Raw genomic sequence first — 12,845 nt, 5'->3', positions numbered from 1 at the left:
TGTTATTACTACTCGCCATGTTCAGTAGAAGATTATGCTCTTGTTTCTGTCACAGTGAACAACATCTCACACAGAGACCGTGATGACTGACATTTCACGAAAAAGCCAATGCGCGGCACTGATAAGAGACCACTAACCTGGGTTAGACCACGCAGAAAGGTAGTTTAAAATTAACGAAACTCGCTTAAAAAATTTATTGTTCTTCAATTAATTTCCATGGTAACTGTTATCCCGGTTTTAAGTTCAATGAACTGCCGAAAATAGCGGCCACGAACGATTTTTTCGTGCCACTAGTAATGTTGACTTTCAGAAAAGAGTTGTATGGGTTTCTATTTCTACTGCATGCATGTGGTTCTTTTCCTATGGTGCTCCGCTTGGCGGCCCTCCCTGCCCCCGGAGCTCCGCTATTACCCCTATTAAACAATTAGATTATGAGCTCGAGATTTCAATCGCGCCCTAGTCAACTATCACGCATAGAAATCGAGAGCGAATAATCTAATTGTTTTAGTATAAATCTACTAGTCGTTCAAAACTTTCATCTAAATCCTCTTCACAGGCACTTCGAAAACATAAAGAAGTGGCCCCCAACGCACGCTGCTACGCTACTCACTATCTATCACAGATTATAGTTCACCACTAAATTTTCTCAGATTGTTATTGGTTTAAATTGATCACGTGACGCGATAGTGTTCATCCGCGGAGAGACACTATTAGCCCACAGTGCCCGTCCGAGGAAAATACGCGGATGGACAGTACTCGTCCGTAGAAAAATTTTCTGTAAACAAGCGAACTTAAAAAAAATAAACAAATGAAATTGTATTAAGTGGGTTTTGTTTATTTTCCTTTTTAAAATTTACATTTGGGTTTCACGGCTTTCATCTAAAAGAGCTGAAAATAATTCGATATAATTTTTGAACTGGCGCGCGGAAGAAAATTTGGTGGTGAACAATAATGACAATAGAGTGTTTATGTCTCGGAACTATCGGTCTGATAGTTGCCCCTTGGAAATTTGATGTTCTTAAAACTAGCATATTAGCCCTCGAAGCTTCACTTCTAGGGCAAATATTTGTTTTAAGGACACCAAATTTCCGCGGGGCAACTATCAGCCCATAGTTCCTCGACAGAAACACTCTATTTTTTAATCAGTAGAATTCCGCTAGTATACTAATGCAATGCTGCAATCTGATTGGCTGAGCTACTCGTATACTATCAGTCATTAGAATGTAGTAGCTGTCGGTTGTCCAGGAAATGCGACGTTTTTGTCGTTTTTCTGAAGTTTTGGAAGAAAGTTTAGATGTAAATGGATAATTATATTCCTGAGAAGACAAAAAGAAGGACATAAACGGGTTCTTGATTTTAAAAACTTGAAATTATTGAAAAACCGGTGCGCGCACGTAAACAACTGCAAATTTACCAAGGACAATTCAATACGTGCGATTCTGTTAAAGCGTAAGGTTCAATAATGCGTCAAAAAATATTTGGAAACCATTATTTACGTTAATTTAAGTTAGAATTCTACTAAAACAATTAGATTATGAGCTCGAGATTTCTATGAGGCGATAGTTGATTCGGCCTTCGGCCTCATCAACTATCACCTCATAGAAATCTCGAGCTCATAATCTAATTGTTAATTAGTATAATTTACTAGTACACTAATGCAAATGCCGCAATCTGATTGGCTGAGTGACCGTACACTATCAGCCATTAATGTACAGTGACTGGGGGGCATCCACCTTTTTCCAAAGTTTTGAATAACATTTTGATGCAAATGGATAATTAAATTTCCGAGAAGCCTAAAGGCAGTTCATTTACGGTTTCTTGACTTTACAAAACTTGCAATCGTTAAAAAAAGATGACGCGCGCGAACGCAACTTCCCAAGGCGCGAAGTTTAATAATAGAGAGGTTAAGCAAGACTTTTACGGCAAACGGCGAACGGCAAACGGCAAAAATGAAACTTTTGCCGTCTGCCTTTAGCTGTCTGTACAGTAGAGTCAAAATATTTGTATTTGCGGTGAATAGTAGGAGACGTTTTTCTATTTTTGTTTGATTTATTTAAGGATCAGAAGAAAAGAATAAAAAATCAGAGGTCATCTTTGCCGTTTGCCTTTTGCCGTAAACGTCATGCTCAAACTCTCTAATACGTCGAGAAATAACTGGAAACCGTTATTTGAAGTTAATTTCATTTAGAATTCTACTAAAACAATTAGATTATTCGCTCTCGATTTCTATGGCCTTCGGCCTCATCAACTATCACCTCGATCATAGAAATCTCGAGCTCATAATCTAATTATTAAATAGAACGTGAGTAGCGTAGCCAATCAGAGGACGGCATTCGTGATAGAACGCTAGTAGATTTATACTGAAAAACCCATAGAAAGCGTGGTCTATTTCTTGTAAAAATAAATAACTATGGAAAATGTTTGCCAAAGCGAAAAAAAAATTAAAGTTTAAACTTAAAACTAGTGATAAGCTTAATGTTAATCGAAAGAAATCTTTTTCCTGCTTTTTTTAACATCCAAACTGATTATTCAAGACTGGCTATTGATCTCAACAGACCGTAGAAAGCACTGAAAGCACTTAAAACGTTCTTCTAAACTCAAGCGTAAACGGAATCGGCGTACCATTTTGGCGATGGAAATTAAAAAAAGATCAAGCATTTATATCGCGACCAAATTCTGGTCCTGTTTTTCTTACAAATTTCTGTGAATATGTTAAATCAAATGGTACTCGTGTTATTGATATCTCAGCCAGTGAAAGCCAAAAAAATATATAAAGCTTATGTTTCAGTTTGTGTTCTGAATTATGTAGTTCTCACGAAATGCTGTGTATCACAGTTTTCCATGACACACTTAATAGCATGGATCCCTGAATTTTGTTTACCATTGAACTAGAGAACAATGGCAGAACAAACCAACGTTTGTCAAAGCTATTACGTTCTTAGTAGGTGTTGATGCGATTTTTGGGCTGATACACAGATCAATGGCTTTTAAATGGTATATCATAAATGGGTATAGGGGTCTTTTAATTATGGTGGCTTACCACAGTTTTTCTGAGGCTCAACAGCGCGCGCTACCATTGCCTGTCAGACGTCAGTATTAATCGCGCGTGCAAAAATGACGCAAGTAACCCTAAGAAGAAACGAAAACCGCTTCAGCACTTGAAAGGCGTTAAATCCTTCGATATACGTAGTAATAGTTTCAAACTCCGTTCAAACATGTGTTTAAGTCTACGGCCAAACCGGTATGATAGAAAGCTCTATAAATAACCGGTAAAATAGGTCTAATTTATTCTTGCTTTCTCGCACGCGATACATGACGTCACATGAGCGTAGGCCTAAATAAAGGGCACGCGCAATTCAATTTTCATCTAAGGTTGTAAAGGCTAGTCTTTGATCGAGGATTGCTCGAAAACCTACCGCACAACCCATGACGGAATTTTCACATTTTATTTGAAGAGGTGAATAGCGTTTAGAGCGAAAATTTAAAACAAATCTGACAGATTTTGAGACAAGACAGGTTATTTTACTTTGCATGAATGTTAAAGTGCCTATGAAGTAAAACATTTTTTTCCGCTTATTTGAAAGGCTTTTCAAAGTAAACGAGAATGGCATTTTCATTTATGGAATATATTTTTTCGTTTTAGAGATATTCACGTTTTTGAATTATGCAAACGAGGAAAGTGATGACGTCATAGGTGGTTCCTCTAAAACAGCACAACACTCAATCGAGAATAACTAGAAATATTAAAGCAGTGTTCTTCAAACTTGGCATCAGCAATGTAAATCACAAAAGAAATTGAATGACACCTACTTTGCTGTTGCCATGGCAACACTCTTGGCTCCAGTCTCTTTCTGTGAAAAACCAAATATCCCCATTTACAACCTTTTAAAGTGGGACAGAGGGTCTTGCTCGGAACACACATGGTTCCCATATTGTCTTAACTCTCCCCATTAGATTGGTGGGAGTGGATGATCCTTGTTTAGGATAAAATCTGGGAATTTTAGTCTTAATTAAAACAGGACCAGCGGCATAACTGTTTTCATGGCAATGGCACGACGGATGTCATTATGTTTCTTTTGTGTTGTACATTTCTGGTGCCAAGTTTAAAGAACACTGCTTTAATATTTCTAGAATTATTCTCGATTGAGTGTTGTGCTGTTTTATTGGAACCACCAAGGACGTCATCACTTTCCTTACAAAAACGTAAATATCTCTCAAATGAAAAAAGATATTCCAAAAAAGAACACGCCATTCTTTTTTACTTTGAAAAGCCTTTCAAATAAGCAGCAATTATTTTTTTACTTCATAGGCACTTTAAATAAGAGCCAATTTCTTATTGCTTAAATTTGAGGTGGGGTCATACTGGCAGATTTTGAGAAAATTTCTTTATTTAACCCACTAATGCCCAGTCTCTCCTTAAGTACTCGGTCGTTCGTTTTAGCCATTTCTTGACATTTAACTGTTCAAGTTTCTCATAGAAGGGTAAAAGACTTCAGAAAACAGTAGATAGAGAAAGGAAAAACATTTTGGAACATTTTTGAAAAGAGTTAGAGGTTGGGCTGTTATAGTCCATCAAAACTGTAGTAAGCCACCTCAAACTGAAAAAAGCCACAGCAATTTATGGCTGAAATAGTGAATATGGGGTGACCTCTTAATAGGTGGTCGCTTAAAAGAGGTTTCACTGTAATAAGCTGTTTAGTGCTTGAAAAAGATAAAATCTGTGATGATAAATTCCCGTCTTGGCTCATACCTTGCAGTAACCTTGACTCTAACAAGCTGTCGCGTATAGATCCAGGTACATTTGAAGGTCTATCTGAAGATCTCCTGAAACTGTAAGTTTTCATTTATCGCTGTTCCTTTGTTAATTTAGTTAATTTGCGGGGCGGGTTTGGGAGGGGGGAGGTGGGGTGGATACTTAGCATATTACACTATGAATTGAGTGGTCTGGCTTCAGGCGGTTGATGTTGTCATGGAGTTGTCTTCCTGGGCAAGACCTATCACTCTTACCGACTTTTGGTTCTCGGTGCTCTCTCCACCGAAACTATAAATGGATGAGGGTAAAATGTCCAGATCATCTCTCAAACTGCCAGGCTGAAGAGCTTGTCGGCTTGGATCCCAAGCAAGAGTACAAGTGGTATTCAAAGTCGCTGTTTATGCTTGCCTCTTTAGCCCCTGTGCAATTTTATAAAGTTCCATGTAAGCATTCTAATTATTCACGGTAATTGCTTGTATTCTGACATTTAATCGATGTACAAAATTGTTTCTACCATCAAAGCTATTTCGTAATGACGGATGATTAGAGACATATTTGCAGTCAACGATGAAGTTCTTGGTGGTGGGTTTGGCTACTTGATGGGCTAACTGAAATGAAGTTAACTAATTTTTATTCACTGAGCTCTGATTTTTTGCAGGGTTAGGGTTGTTGTTCAGTGCCCTCATTCTGCCGGCTCTGCAGACCTTTCTCGATTTTTAGAATATTAAATATACTAAACTAGTGAGCATTACTTCGGGAAATGAAGTTGCAAAACTTGTTAGTTTATTATCTGTCGTGTCTCGTTCAACTATAGTAGGCTTTTAGAATCATGCGCTAAGACCGTCTCCCACCCTCTCAAGGCCATTATTCAGGCTTTGAGTAAACATATTTCACATCTTTGCCTATCCCTTTTCTTAAATCCGGCCAAACCTTTGTGGTTGTTCTCTTCGAAAAAGCCGCTAGCATGCGCATGACTTGAATACAGGCGTTTAGTGTAATTGCGTTGAAGTATAAACAAGGTTTACCACTTCACTTCGCAGAGTGTGGCTATATAGCTTAGTATTAAAAAAAAAAAAAAAATTACAAAAACCCATTTGTCTTGAGTAAACTTTTTTGCCCAATTTCTTACAGGTTTCTTCAAAATAATGGTCTTACAACAATAGCTGATGGAACATTTCGCCGTTTTCGTAATCTCAGTCAATTGTAAGTGTCGTCCCTTAGTTGTCTTAACTCCGGCGAATGGCTGACTCTCGCGGAAACTTTAACGGCTTAACATATAGTGTTTTTCTTCTGTTTTTCTATTTATTTATTTATTTATTTTTTATTTCTTTTTTTTTTCCATTTCAACCACTGAGTTGTTTCATCAGTAATATATTTGGACCAGTAATTTTGACCAAAACGTGACCGATCATCTCGACAGATTTTTCAAAGTACACAACTTGACCCCATGACGCGGCTTAGCATTTAACACTAAATGACTAATCTCGAGGGAAACAGTGAATTTTGTTTCCCGAGGAACATTGAGATTCGAGGGAAACAAAATTTACTCTTCCCCAAGAGACCAGTCATTAAGTGATTTGTTACATGGCAAAACAAAACATAAGCAAATTTTGTTGTCCAGCGACAGCATCAGGCCACATTAAACTGCGTGCTCTCATCACGTGCAACACCGGTCAACATTTCGCGGGTAACAGTGAAATGTTTCCCGTTTGACGTCATAGTTTTCGCAGTGTTGCCCGTTCATGGCATCTGGCGGTAAACATTCATTGTTCGATGTCATGTGACCATAAACTAGCCAATGAATGAGCGCGCCGTAACGGAAATAACGCCAGCTTTATAACAATAAAAGTTTATAAATGCAAGTTAAAGTACAGTAGTTATACTTCTTTGGAACACACGACAAAACGCAAACGCTAAAAATGAACACATAGCTGGGTTATTCATAATTTCACAATTTCTCATCCGCAGAAGCATTATCCTCTATATTATATTTTTATTTCAGGCGATTGGAGGATAACAAACTGACAACTGTCCCAGATTTGACTGGTGTTACTGTGATGAGTTATCTGTAAGTTAAAATTAAGATTTCATGCTACGTTCTGTGTTGTTTAGGGGAATGTCATTTTACCCCCAACAGCATTATGTGATCCTCTCTAGCGTCTCTTACCTTTAGGATAGCCTCTTAATCTAGGCTTTGAGCGAGTTGTTAAATACATGAAAGTCGGGCCATACCTAATCCTACTTTTTTTCTTTCGTCGATCATTGTTGAGTTTTTTAATCTTAGGGATCTTGTGGTTCCAGTCGAAAATCTCCTCAGTTGCTTAAAATTTGCCCATGTGAACACTTTATATAAAACCCTAAGGAATGGGGATAACCATGGAAAAAAGGTTTATTTTATAAGGTGCTGGGGATTTACTGTATCTATTTTCCCACGCATCCTCAAGTTTCTACTCAAGAAAATGCTGAAACATTCTAAGTAAAGCTATCTCAAATTCTTAGCTGTTGCCATAAGAAGTATTCTGGTTTGTTGTGAACCAGATGTCGATTGCTATCCTATAACCCTTGGGCAGCGTATGCCAAATGGGCGTATCATTTCTGTTCTTGGTTGAAACTAACCATAATTCCTTCGTTTTGGACCTGTTTAGCTCAAATCCTGAGCATAGTCAAAATAGATCGAATTATTAAACCAGATTGCTGGTCAATATAGTATCTCTAACAAAGCAGGTAATGTCATCAGTGTATTGGGATAATTTAAATTATTTGGAAATTCGTGAAAGTCCCTTTATGGATACATTACTTCCAATGGCGCGTGCCTGAGGCTAGACGCCAATAACAAAATGAATCCGGGAAGAGGGCTTCCCTGTGTATCTTGTCCCAAGGAAAAAGTGTTGCAAGGTCACTGTTAGTACCACAACTTTGTATGGGCTCTTTAAAGGTTTTAAACCATTTTACTAACACATCCTCAAACCAAAAGTTCCTAATGTCCTGGATGAAACGAACATTCAAAGCTGTCAAAGCTCTATTTTTAATTATTGAAAAAACTGCAATGCGAGGAATATTTATGTCCTGACAACGTTCAATAATGTCTGAAATCAAGCGCATACTTCGCGCAATAAAACTCTTTTTAACATAACATGTTTGATGACTATGGGTTATGTAATACATTTAAAACATATATGACTGGATTTATGAAAACCATGTCAAGACTTTGCACTAAAACAGCCATGTGCACTTTGATTAAAAAACTCCAAAAGGCCTTAAAATCACTGCAAACGATGAAAAAAATAGACAGAGGAGAGCAAGAAGAGAGAGAGAGAGAGAGAGAGAGAGAGAGAGAGAGAGAGAGAGAGAGAGAGAGAGAGAGAGAAGACAAAGAATGACATTTCTTTTAATTTTTATATCGTCTACTTTGGAGAAAGTCAATGGCGAGAGAAAACGCTTAAGAGCTTCTGCCTGAGAGACCGGGGCAGACTTGGAAATGAAGGTTGGCCGATTTCGCTTAAAATTGGTACACAAAGTCATTATGTGGACTTATGTAATATGCCAAAGTTTCAGCTTCAACGACTTCTTTTAGTCGAGTTCTGGATATCAGCCCCTCAGGGGTCCCCAGAGGCTGATTTTCAGTGCAATTCTGGCCACTTTTCAATCTCTCTTTTAGCAATGTAAAATTAATTTCAGACAAAAACAAAACCATGTTTGCAATGCCCTATTCTTAGGCTTCTATGGGTAAAAATATTAGCTCGCGGGAATTTTTCGTTAGCCTGTGGCTGTTATCACAACTTGGTCCTATTTGAAGCATATGGGAAGCAACCGGAAATGGCCTGTTTTTAAGACCGCATATTTTCCGTGCCCGTGTTTTACATCCTGAAATCTTAGTATCCTTGCAAAGTTCAGCCCTTAGTTTAGTAATATCAAGAAAAAAAATACTAAGGTTGAGGCCTTTTTACTAAGAAAAAACTTACGAGAAAATGACTAACCAGGCCACTTCCGGTTAAAATTTCAACAAAGCGTGTCTGTAAAAATCAGCCATTTAATTTCGATTAATACCTTTTTTTATTCTAAGTCATGAATTAGAGACTCTGAAGTTAATTGTAACCAAAAAGAGTTACCGTTAATCAGAAATTTTCATGTGATTTTGTCTTTGGACCGATCAGATTTTGGCCCAGCAACGGTTATAAATTTTGTGGAAGAAGTCTTGAAAATTACGGATAATGTCAGTTTTCCCCGCCAAGTTGCTGAATGTCTGACCAAATTGCCAGAAAATTACTCATTGGCACACTTTCCATTTCTCTATCGGGATTTTCCATTTGTTGCATTTTCAGTTAGCACAGATCCAGACTAAATCAGTGTACTGCATATATCCAAAGATAGGACAGGGGAGGAGTGGATTTTCCTTCAAAGACTACTGCTTATGGCACCCTTAGCTGTAGAATTGCTGGCCCTTAACTCCAATTTCCATAATAAGAAGTGATAATCCCCAGGACGACCAGTATGCTTGCTGTGGGTGATATGGTAAGTCGTGACAAGGCCCAGTGCCTCATACCTGCTGGAGCTTAAATTGGTTATTGCTCTTCTTCCCTGGACAGGATGATAATCACTGGTTCTCATTTATACATCTGGGTGGAGAGAGGCACTGTGAAAGAAAATTGCCTTTTCCAAGACGACATGGCAACACCCTAGTAACCAGGAACGGTCGATCTGGAGTCCAGCCCCTTAACCATTAGGCCGCGACCATGCTGTGCGCTAGGCAGTTGCTTTTGTATAGGATCCGAATGCGTTATTACATTACATGTTTACTTAGTCTGTCCTAAATTGATAAAATGCAACCGGGAAATGAATATATGGCCAGCACGTGGATATCTTGCTGGCTGGATTGTTTATTTACAAGTAAAGAAACTATCTGCGATCAATTAATTAAACTTATTAAATCTATTCAGTCTGTAAGTGAATTTGTTTCATTTGAGTGTGCTTGAAAGGTAGACGAGTAAAAGTCTGGCTATTACCCTTTTTATTCCCGTGCAAAACTAAAAACGTGTATACGGTGTCCCTTTTGGAAAGAAGATGACATTTGCGGGGCATGAGATAACAAGACATCAGAGCCTGCTGTGACTCTCCCTTTAGCGACGTTAGATCGAGATGTTACCCACCTACTGGTCAAATTAAAATGGGCACTGGTGGTAATAAACTGGCCGTGTCTCACAGAGTTGACAACTTCCCTGAATGGAAGTTAAAGTATGAATTAAAGAAGATTGTGATTTGCCCACGTCACCGTGGAAAATTCACCTGTTTGCGTGACCAAAGTGCGCCATGTCAACACCCTTTTTTCCATCCAGGAGAAAGCAGAAATTGAAGAAACTGAAAAAAGTTATTGCTAACATTTCAGATAGCATATTTGAAGAGTTCGCCATTGTAATACCTATTGCATCCCATAAGTATCCTGGGGTAGAGTGACTACATGCATGTACATCAGACATAAATTTATTTTGCACGTTCAAAGAGTTTTTTTACACGCTTTAATGTCTTTAATTCGTTCCACTGGTTCAAGGATGGTTGTTCCATCATCATCTGCATACACATTTGAACAAAATGTCTCTAACTCAAATTGTCTACCCACACACAATTCAATTGCTAACATTTTCTACATTTTGCTAACGTTGGATGTTGTTTCACTTGAAGAGTCGAAAGGGCTTGGAGATGAATTAAGTAGTTTCATATGCTTAATATTAAATAACAGAGGAGACGCTTCGCATGTCATGCAAAAAAAATGTAATCTCCGGGCCCTCTATTGTATTATGAGGCTTACTTACCGACAGTCTCTATCATACGATGGTATTCGTATTTAGAATCGATACCAAAGAGGAGCAAAGATTGAAGCTTGAAGGAGAGCACCTCTGGGTGTGTTGCAATTAAGTCGGAAATTTCAGTACCACTAGCCACACAAGGTATTTATGATCTTCTGGCAGGGGGAAGGAGAAAAAACGTTAGGGTAATTATGCTCTAATGTTGCCAACCATGCGTGGCAAAACAATCACTCCATTGATTTCGACAATGCTTGTGTCATTGACAAAGGCAATTACCGCGTTCGAAAAACACTAGAATCTTGGCACACAGCAAAAACCGTCGACGCGGAAAACAACTCAAAACCGTTGCCTAGGCAATACTCGATTTTTATTGTAATCAGGCCTCATTTACATTTTTATCTTCTAGCTTTTTCACGCTTGTTTTTATTCTCAATTTTTCGCACCCCATTCGTATATATTTTCGCTTGCGCGCCACATTTTTCATTCGTTAAAGGCTATATACTGATAGCCGAAAGCTTATGTTTTTAATATATTTTTAACCAGAGAACCTTTTTATTCCAATATTTTAATAATAATATTTTTATTTCCATCTTTAATACAATTACTAATTAATAATAATCATCATCATCATCATCATCATCATCATCATCATCATAACAACAATAATACATTTACAGGGAACACATGACTTTGAATATTCTTAAAACTACTCCCCTAGTAGCAATTTTTATAGTCAGTATTACCAGAAGCGAGACTTCACCAAGACTAGTATTTCAGTCACCTAAGTAGAGAAATAATATAAAATTCAAAGAAACAGAAGACTGTATACAAATGGCTCAAACAGATTTCACTCTTTTGATGGCGTAACTTCAGTTATTTAATATCTTCACCAAACGTGATTTAATTCCTTCAACTCAATGAGTTTATTTTTCTCTCTTTCAGAGGACTGTCATATAACCAAATCAAGGATTTATTTCGCCTGGGTAATTCTTCGATCAAAGAACTTTTTGAAATGTAAGAAAAATCAAACGCATGTTTACTACTGTCTGACTGTAACTATTTTCGTCTTTATGTACTTATTACGTCCATTTTATAATCACTGGCGATCCTTGCGATCTGATTGGCTCTCAGCAGGACTATTTATCCACAAATCGCACTATTTCTTTCTGCAAAATGAGATTTCAAAGCGTTTCCGGTTCTGCTTTTATAACGAAAGAGCTACAGGTCAATAAAATATTGGTACTGACCAAAATCCTGCATTTAGCTAATAAAATTGTGTGATTTCAAAATGGATGTTATAAAGTGGCCATTCAAAACTTCGTGTTGTGCAATTTTGGCTGAAATCACCGTGATTTAAAATCACACGTATGATTTCAGAGAAAATTGCTCTCCACTCAGTTCAATTAGCACTATAAATTAGTCCTACAATTGGAATATTATACCTCTCTTTTAACTTGGAAAATCCAAGTTATAGGTATGGATGAGAGATTCACTCCTTAGCTCCTTCGCTTCCTGTTAGAGTTTTGACGAATCCCCTGACCAATGTCACAGTCGTAGAGAAGTTCAAGTTAATTCGACGTTTGCATTAATTTTTTTACGCAAGTACTCAATATCTCACCCCAGAAGTAATCTACATTGAGAAGATTTTCGTACGTCTCTAAAAATAGAAGCTAATACTAGCGCTTTCTCTGAAGGTGTCCGCTAATACAGGTTTAAATCGTACTGTACTCGACTTTAAATAGATGAGATATTGAAAATTGCAAAATTGATAAGCTGTATGAATTTTCGAATAAATATAGCCGTAATTAAGATTTTTAGGCGAAAAACGGACAGGAGAATTTCAAGAAGGCGAGATGATATGAGCAAATAGTCGACAAAAAGAGCCAAAGACATTACACAAAACTGAGAGTTCTGCAGTCACTGATATCGCCTTGGAAAGGTAAGGAAAAAAAGGAAGAGGAAAGGAAAATAGAAATCATTATAACACCGGGTATTCGTAATTGATCACCCAACCAAGCACTCATCCCGCTGAACAGGGCGACGACGACGCGGTGCTGCTCTTGTGGCATAGTGATTCTACGCTGAACACAGTAGTTTATTCCTGTCATCTCTCAAATTTCGAACCTCACACTTGGAATATGATCTAGAACCTACGATCGTAAATGCCTAACTGAAGACTAGTTTTAGATCTCATCAAAGATAGATAGATAGATAGATCGATAGATAGATAGATAGATAGATAGATAGACAGACAGACAGACAGACAGACAGGCAGATAGACAGATAGATAG

The 12,845-nt window shown here is 37.7% G+C and overlaps 2 pseudogenes across 1 annotated transcript in view; one reads left to right on the top strand and one right to left on the bottom strand.

The window, feature by feature from the left end:
* LOC149106809 (uncharacterized) overlaps positions 1-12,845 on the bottom strand; it is an 88,785-nt pseudogene that overhangs the window by 45,527 nt on the left and 30,413 nt on the right.
* The window catches only part of LOC110067446 (uncharacterized), a 44,132-nt pseudogene that overhangs the window by 6,077 nt on the left and 25,210 nt on the right, over positions 1-12,845 (top strand). The window contains exons 4-7 of the transcript XR_016209625.1: positions 4,758-4,832; positions 5,885-5,956; positions 6,756-6,821; positions 11,497-11,568. The product of XR_016209625.1 is annotated as an uncharacterized LOC110067446 (transcript). The remainder of the gene's footprint in view (positions 1-4,757; positions 4,833-5,884; positions 5,957-6,755; positions 6,822-11,496; positions 11,569-12,845) is intronic.

Source organism: Orbicella faveolata, unplaced genomic scaffold (assembly GCF_042242905.1).
Source record: "Orbicella faveolata isolate gen_17 unplaced genomic scaffold, um_ofav_v1 contig_3, whole genome shotgun sequence".
Classification (NCBI taxonomy): Eukaryota; Metazoa; Cnidaria; class Anthozoa; order Scleractinia; family Merulinidae; genus Orbicella; species Orbicella faveolata.
This window is presented reverse-complemented; position numbering and strand designations above follow the sequence as displayed.